Source organism: Rhinopithecus bieti, unplaced genomic scaffold, assembly GCF_001698545.2.
Source record: "Rhinopithecus bieti isolate Rb0 unplaced genomic scaffold, ASM169854v2 scaffold_4781, whole genome shotgun sequence".
NCBI classification, from domain to species: Eukaryota; Metazoa; Chordata; class Mammalia; order Primates; family Cercopithecidae; genus Rhinopithecus; species Rhinopithecus bieti.
This window is the reverse complement of record NW_016805181.1, coordinates 1859504-1867180: the sequence shown is the minus strand read 5'-3', so window position 1 is coordinate 1867180 and position 7677 is coordinate 1859504. Positions and strand designations below refer to the sequence as shown.

Below are 7677 nucleotides of genomic sequence, written 5' to 3'. Positions count from 1 at the left end.
TTTTTTTTTTTTTTTTTTTTTTTTGAGACAGTCTCACTCTGTCTTGTAGCCTCAAGATCTCGACTCAGTGCAACCTCTGCCTCCCAGGTTCAAGCAATTCTCCTGCTTCAGCCTCCTGAGTAGCTGGGATTACAGGCGTGCACCACCATGCCCAGCTAATTTTTGTATTTTTAGTAGACAGGGTTTCGCCATGTTGGTCAGGCTGAGACCTTGTCTTTAAATAAAAACTAAAACTAAAAATAAAAATAAATCGAATAGGCCGGCCACGGTGACTCATGCCTGTAATCCCGCACTTTGGGAGGCTGAGGCAGGTGGATCACGAGGTCAGGAGATCGAGACCATCCTGGCTAATGCTGTGAAAACTCGTCTCTACTAAAAAAAATACAAAAAAATTAGCTGGGCGCCATTGCGGGCACCTGTAGCCCCAGCTGCTTGGGAGGCTGAGGCAGGAGAATGGCGTGAATCCAGGAGGCGGAGCTTGCAGTGAGCCGAGATCCTGCCACTGCACTCCAGCCTGGGAGACAGAGTGAGACTCCGTCTCTAAATAAATAAATAAATAAATAAATAAACAAACAAACAAACAAACTGAGTAGAGATTTTCTGCCAAGGAATTCCCAGTTTTCCGCTGCAGTCCAAGCTGGTGTAAAGACCTCTTTCCTTAAAAAGATCATATATTGGCCACTTAAATTAGAAAAGTCACAGGTCTAGAAAACAAAGATCTTCCCCCATCCTTCTCTGTGGACTACGTTTAGCTAGGCATCCTTCCAGCAAATCTAGACCCCACACTTGAGGAATCTCACGTCTCCTGGAGAAAAAAAGAAAAGGGAACTTAGGCCTATCAGATCCAGCTTGATTCACTTCATTGTAACAAACAAGGCCTTATGTGGCAGCCACAGAGCATGGGGGGCCCTGCAGCCACAAACCCCTTCCCAGGCCCCCTGAATGCCAACATCCAGACAGGAAGTTGTGAGCAGAAATAAAGTGTTCATAGGTTTCCCATGTGCAATGAAGAGCTTATGTGAGGTCTACGAAAGTGTGGCAAATCCTTGGCTTTAAAAATTGCAAGGAAACTTACTTGTGGCTGTCGGCTTGGTGGGTGTCTGCTCCAGAGGAAGAAGCAATCTTTGTAAGGATCCTCTTGGTTCCTGTGTGTGGCTTGGTTTGCTTAAAGTATGTTTTATTTTTTTACATGTATTTTACTTTATTTTTACTAATTTCTGCTTTTATTATAGATTCTTAGGGTATATGTGCAGGTTTCTTACCTGGGAATATTGTGTGATGCTGAGGCTAGGCATACAATTGATCCTGTCACCCAGGTACTAAGCATAGTCTCCAACACTTTTTCAGCCCTTGCCTCCTCCACCCCTCCTTTCCTCACCGCTGTAACAGTCCCCAGTGTCTACTGTTCCCATCTTTATGTCCATGAGTATCCAGTGTTTAGCTCCCACTTATAAGTGAGAACATGTGGTATTTGGTTTTCTGTTCAGAAAGATTTCATTTTAAGATTTAAGATATTTGATTGAACTAATTTGTGTTGTTAAACATGAAACTTAGGCCAGATGCGGTGGCTCACGCCTGTAATCCCACCACTCTGGGAGGCCGAGGCAGGCAGATCACTTGAGTTCAAGAGTTTGAGACCAGTCTGGGCAACATGGTGAAACCCTGTCTCTACTAAAAGTACAAAAATTAGCCAGGCATGGTGGCGGGCACCTGTAATCCCAGCTACTCAGGGGGCTGAGGCAGGAAAATCACCTGAACCTGGGAATCAGAGGTTGCAGTGAGCTGAGACAGTGCCACTACACTCCAGACTGGGTGACAGAGTGAGACTCTGTCTAAAAAAAAAAAAAAAAAGAAAAGAAAGAAAGAAAAAGAAAAGACAATTTAAAAACTAAGATTTTATGGGTTGTGTTATGTTTTCAATGGACAAGCATCTCAGCCCCATACTTCTAATTGAAAAATGTCAAACACCTGATTGTTCCAGGCTTCAAAATATAAGTAATACCTAGCATTTGCATGAGGTTCATGATTTACAAAGCATTTTCTATCAGAGAACTTGCCTGCTACTGTGTAAATCAAGGCTCATTTTGATGTATTATCTTTCCCATACTTTGTTCAAAAACAGATTTGAGATAGCTAGTAGGTATGTTACCAGAAGACACAGGTGTAGAGCCTCTTAGAAACTGAGTTCTATTACAGATGAAACTGCTAAAAACTTGGAGCATTTCAATTTGTAAACATAGCACTTGTGTATTCATCCTGCAGTTATCTTTTATTTTTTATTTTATTTTATTTTTTGAGATGGAGTCTCGCTCTGTTGCCCAGGCTGGAGTGCAATGGCACCATCTTGGCTCACTGCAACCTCCATCTCCCGGGTTCAAGTGATTCTCCTGCCTCAGCCTCCTGAGTAGCTGGGATTACAGGCGCCCACCACCGCGCCTGGCTAATTTTTGTATTTTTAGTAGAGATGGGTTTCACCATGTTGGTCAGGCTGGTCTCGAACTCCTGACCTCATGATCCACCTGCTTTGGCCTCCCAAAGTGCTGGGATTACAGGTGTAAGCCACCACACCTGGCCCATCCTGCAGTTATCTTTAACAAGGCCTGGACATTCAGTATGTACCTACACCTCTCAGGCCATTGCTGGAGCATGTAAGACTAAAATATGAGCTCATCTGAAGACTAATGTGTTGGAACAAGCTCTGAACGTGCGCAGGGCTGGGATGTCCTACCGTCCTCTTTTCATCATTTCCCCACTCTATGCATTTGGACGGATCTTTAGAGTCTCTGAGCTTGTTTCCTTGTGGAGAGACTAATGCCTGCCATGCCTAATTCTCAGCACTTTTTGTAGATGCAGTGTGATAAGGGGTGTGAAATTTACACGCACTGACACTGGTGGTGTTTTATTTTATTATAGATCCAGTGTTATAAGGCGCTGGTACCAACTGCAGCTCTATTTCTTGCTGTGTAATCATGGACAAGTTACCTCTCTGTCAGCCTCAAAGTCCATATCTGTCAAATGAAGAGGGTGAGGCTATATGTTTTATTTCTTTTTTCTTTTTTTAATTTTTTTGAGACGGAGTCTTGCTCTGTCACCCAGGCTGGAGTGCAGTGGTACCATCTTGGCTCACTGCAGCCTCCACCTTTCAGGTTCAAGCAATTCTCCTGCCTCAGCCTCCCGAGTACCTGGGATTATAGGCACGCATCACCACGCCAGGCTAATCTTTGTCTTTTTAGTAAAGGTGGGATTTCACCATGTTGGCCAAGCTGGTCTCAAACTCCTGACCTCAAGTGATCCACCTGCCTCAGCCTCTGAAAGTGCTGGGATTACAGGCGTGAGCCACGGCGCTGGCCTAGATATTTTATTTCACTGCGACTCCAAGTGTAACTACCAGTATGTCGTGAAATAAGGAGCCTGCATTAGAATATTAAACAATGCCCTGCTTCCTTCATCGAGACAGTCTTGTTATCAAAACAAAAAAACCGCTGAGCTAAACAGTATGCTTAGTGACTAGTAGTAGTACACTGACTGTATTAGCCCTTCCATGACTACGTCATAGGATTTCAATGACATTCTTATCCTACTTGCAAGATAAACAGGGATCCAGGGAATTGATTAAATTCAGGATTCACCCAGATGGGGCCACTGTCTCTTCTCATTACTCAACAGGTCTTTACAGGGGACCTACTATAGCCCAGCCCAGTGGCCCCTTCCCAGGACCCTCCAAATCAAATGGGGAGACAAGACATAAGCAAGGAACACCATAAGAAGGCTAGGCACTAGGCAGTCCTACGCAGAACAAAACTGCAGAAAAGCCCATGGAGTCAAGTGTCTCTGAGACAGGACAAATGGGGAAGGCTTCCTAGAGGAGGTGGCATTTTCACCAGGGTTGATGAAGTTAATCTGCATTAAGTAAAATTTGGAAAGGTCTGGGAAATTCTGGCCAGTTCTCTCAGGCAGATAATCCAGACTTCTTGCATATAGCTAGATTCCTGTGAACACTTTGATGCATTTGTATTAGAAAGAAAACATCCAAGTCACAAATAGCATCTATGCAGGGAGAACTCTTACACCTTTTCCTTCCTCTGCAGAGACCAGTGACCTGTTGAAGTGGTACCTCTGGCTCAGTCAGCCTCAGTCTTCCTCTGGGACTCAGACCTGCTCTGGAAATAAACAATGTTCCTGATATGTCATCAACTCTGTCCTCTTTGTGCTCAATTTGCATTTGACAACTGAAAAGTTAAGCAGATGCATCATTGGGCCTCTGTTCATTTTTTGCACTTCGCTGTAAAAAACAAGAAATGATTATTAAAAATATATCTATAACTGCTGGAAAACTCCTTTCTCCCCTCTAGTTCAGAATCTTGCAATTGGAAATGTTTGTCATATTTCAAATCAGCAGATGATAGTTGGCTGCATCTGCCCGTGTGGTCCTTTTTTCTTTCGTCTGGGTTCACACATAAACTTTCTTTCTTTCCTTCCCTCTAAATTTTGTCTTTCTTTTTACCTCTCTGTCTGTCTTTTGGTAGATTGTCTTTCTTCTTTTCTTCCCATCTTTATGGTTTTTCCACACAATCCTTTAGCCATGTTATTGTTCAAATTTAACTTCTAATTCTCAAGTTACTGTGTGTGTGGTTTTTTCTTGCCTACAAAGAAATTATTCCCATGGGAAAAGATAAGTGTGAAACAAGGGCAGCCAGGGTCCTATCTTTGGGGTGTCCAGACTTATACAAAGAACTTTTTAATGAATTGTTTTTTTTTTTTTCTCAAAAAAGGAAGACATGTGTAGCCTCTGCCCCAGAGGGGGAGATTTCTTGGCTGAGGAGGATAGATGGAGAGTGTTTCCAAACTCTCCACCTTCAAATCCTAAGTCTTTGAAAGCTGTCCTAAGATAAAGCAACATTCTCTTGTGAATTTTGTAATAAGAATTCTTGACTTGTTGGGTATGAGGCACATATGAGCATGAATTGCCTTGGGTTTCCACAGGCCATCCTAGAATCCCTGGGAAGGGCTCCCTTTATTCCTGGACCGCCTTTGATGACACACAACCTTTGACCCTGATCAATGCATCCTCCTCCCAAGCAGTGCAGACAGGAGCAACTCTCTCAGCACCCAGAGGAAGCGCGGGCATTCGGCCCTGACCTCTCACCCTGCCCCTAACCTCACTGATAATTGAGTTTTCCATTCGTACTCACCAGCAGGCTCTCTACACAAAGAAACAAGCCCCCACCCGCTTACTCTGTCTTTACCGAGATGAAACCACGAGCGGGGTCTGTTCAGCCAACACCAGCATCCGGTACCGGAACACACAAGAGGGTCGGATCTGGGTCCCAGCTCCCCCATTCCATCCTGGGCCTCCCAGCACTTGCCATGCCCCTAGGACAGAGTACCTGACTCAGGCAGCATTTGTTCCTCCTAGTGTGTCACTTGAGAGAACTGTGTCTCTTTGAAAGATGTTCATGTTGCAGAGCAATTTAAAACATATACCTCCTTCCTAGTGTCCTTCCATAAAAGCCTGCTTTCCGGAAGCTCCTGGAATCCTAAAAACTGAATCAAAGACAATTTAAAATGAACTTTCTCTACCTCCCTTTGAATCTTTGTAAAATCTCTTATTGTAGAACAAAGTAAGCTATCAACAAGCCCTTTCAAAACATTTCCACCCTAAGTTTGCCCTATGCGTGGAAAGAATGGATGACTAGAATCACCCCCTTGACCTCCTGCTGAAGAGGACAAGGTACTGATTTGGGACGCAAGTCCCCAGCCAGTGAGTTGGTGCTCACGGAACTGCTGTCCATGAGGAGGGGAAGATGGAGCCCTGAGATGCGCACCCTGCCCTCGGCAAATGCTTGCGGGTTTCTAACTTAGGAATGGTAATGACCTAATTGGCATCATGTACTTCCCCCTGCAAGTAACACCATCTCCTTCGGCTCTCACACCCCCACTGAGGTAGTTAGATCTTGTGGCAAAAAAAACCAAAGAGCAGAGGATGGGTCCAAGGTCACCAGAAGAAGTGGAGCCAAGACTTAGAGCCAAGTTTTTGGACTCTGCAGCCACGAAACTTAGTGAGTGCCCCGCTGCTTCCCGAGGAGCACCCCTGGAAGGCAGAAGAACGAGAGGAAGCTTCGAGGGTAGGACAAAGACACAAGAACATGTGAAAGCAGAGACAGAACTGTTCTTGCCAGAGAGAGGTGGAGACTTCAGAAGACAGAACTGTTGCCATGGCAGTGGCATTCTGGGGGGTGGAGGAGCTTCCTGGAGAGGAAGGGCCTCAGCTAAGCCTTAAGGCTGGAGCAGCATTGAGAGTGGTAGAGGGGCGATGGTGAGGGGCTTTAGCAGGGGGACCTGCCTAGGAAGAGGCTTCAAGCCAGAAGCCCTGATGGGGACAGTGACGAGGCTCCTGGGCTGACAGCCTGTTGGAGAGAGAGGGAGGGCCACACGTGTAAGGCCTTGAAAGTTGGGCCAGGAGTTGGGGCTTTCTGTGTAAGCAGTCTCTTAGAATATCTGCTGTAGGAGTGTAGTATGCAGTCTTTAACAACCAGGGCGTTTTCTCATTTGGAAATTGAAAAGTGGGAAAACTCAGCCAGAATGGCGCCCGTATCTGGGCCAGCCAAAGCAAGACCCATTAGCCTAAAAGCCTCCTCTTCATTCCCCACTGCTTGCCCTCTTGCCCAGACGGTGTGAAGCACCCTAGGCCCCTGCTCAATCTCCAGCCTTCTGGGCTGCTTTACAGCAGATTCGGAGGCAAAAGGTCTGGGAGTGACTCAAGAATCTCTGTTTTTACTGAGTGCCCACAGGTGGTTGTTAACCATGAACCAGTTTAGAAAGAAAAAACACCACTGTGAAGATCACCTGGGGCACTAGGAACTAACAGGGCCTCTCCTCTGCAAAGCCTGAGTCAGCAGGTCCATGGGGAGAACCAGGAATCCAGGTCTTTAACAAAAGCAGGGCCATGTTTAGGTTGAGATGAGCAAGGTGAGCCATCCAAGTGCAGGGTCAACTCCCGTCCTCATTTCAAAGCTTCTTTGCTCCATTGCTCATCATGGACATTTTTGCACTGATTTTTATAGAATTTATCTTGATAACTGAGTTTTGTTGTTGTTGTTGTTGTTGTTGTTGTTGTTTGGCTTCTCCTTAAAATTTACACCTAAAATGAGTGTCTCGCTCACCTCACCCTTGTCTTAGTCCACAATAAAAGCCCCAGGTGATCCCCAGGATGATGACTGAGTCCAGGACACTCAGCACAGCCTTCCAGCTGTTTCCTTTGCCTGTATTTCCAGCCACATTCACCTCCTCCCTGAGCACAGGCTCTGCACACCCACTCCAGCCCCGTGACCAGCTCTCCAAACTGCCTCTGCACATACTCCTCCCTCTTCTGGGAATGTCCTTGCTGCCTCTGGGGTCCCCACTCCACCTGGGCAGCCCCTCCTCCAATGCCACCAATGGCCCCCTGTATACATACAGGGCTGGGAGCTCTGCCACAGTCTCCTGCTGAAACTACCAGCCTCCCCCAACAACCCCAGGAAAGAACAGTTCTTCAGTTCTATGCTCATTTTGCCCACGCCCCCAAGTCAGGACTGTCTCACCATCCCATTATTGTTCAATGTGCCTGTGAGCCTCTCGAGGAAAAAGGAAATGTCTTATTCCAGACCCTCTTATCCTAGAACATACCCTGGCACTGAA

General features: G+C 45.9%; 1 long non-coding RNA gene across 1 annotated transcript; it reads right to left on the bottom strand.

Annotated features, from left to right (window-relative positions):
• Positions 1–3934: 3934 nt before the first annotated feature.
• On the bottom strand, positions 3935–6169 carry LOC108529229 (uncharacterized). The gene is made up of 4 exons (XR_001885444.1): positions 5876–6169; positions 5388–5544; positions 4505–4643; positions 3935–4282 (listed from the first exon to the last, which is right to left on the bottom strand). It is a non-coding gene; the product is annotated as an uncharacterized LOC108529229 (long non-coding RNA).
• Between the last annotated feature and the right edge of the window lie 1508 nt (positions 6170–7677).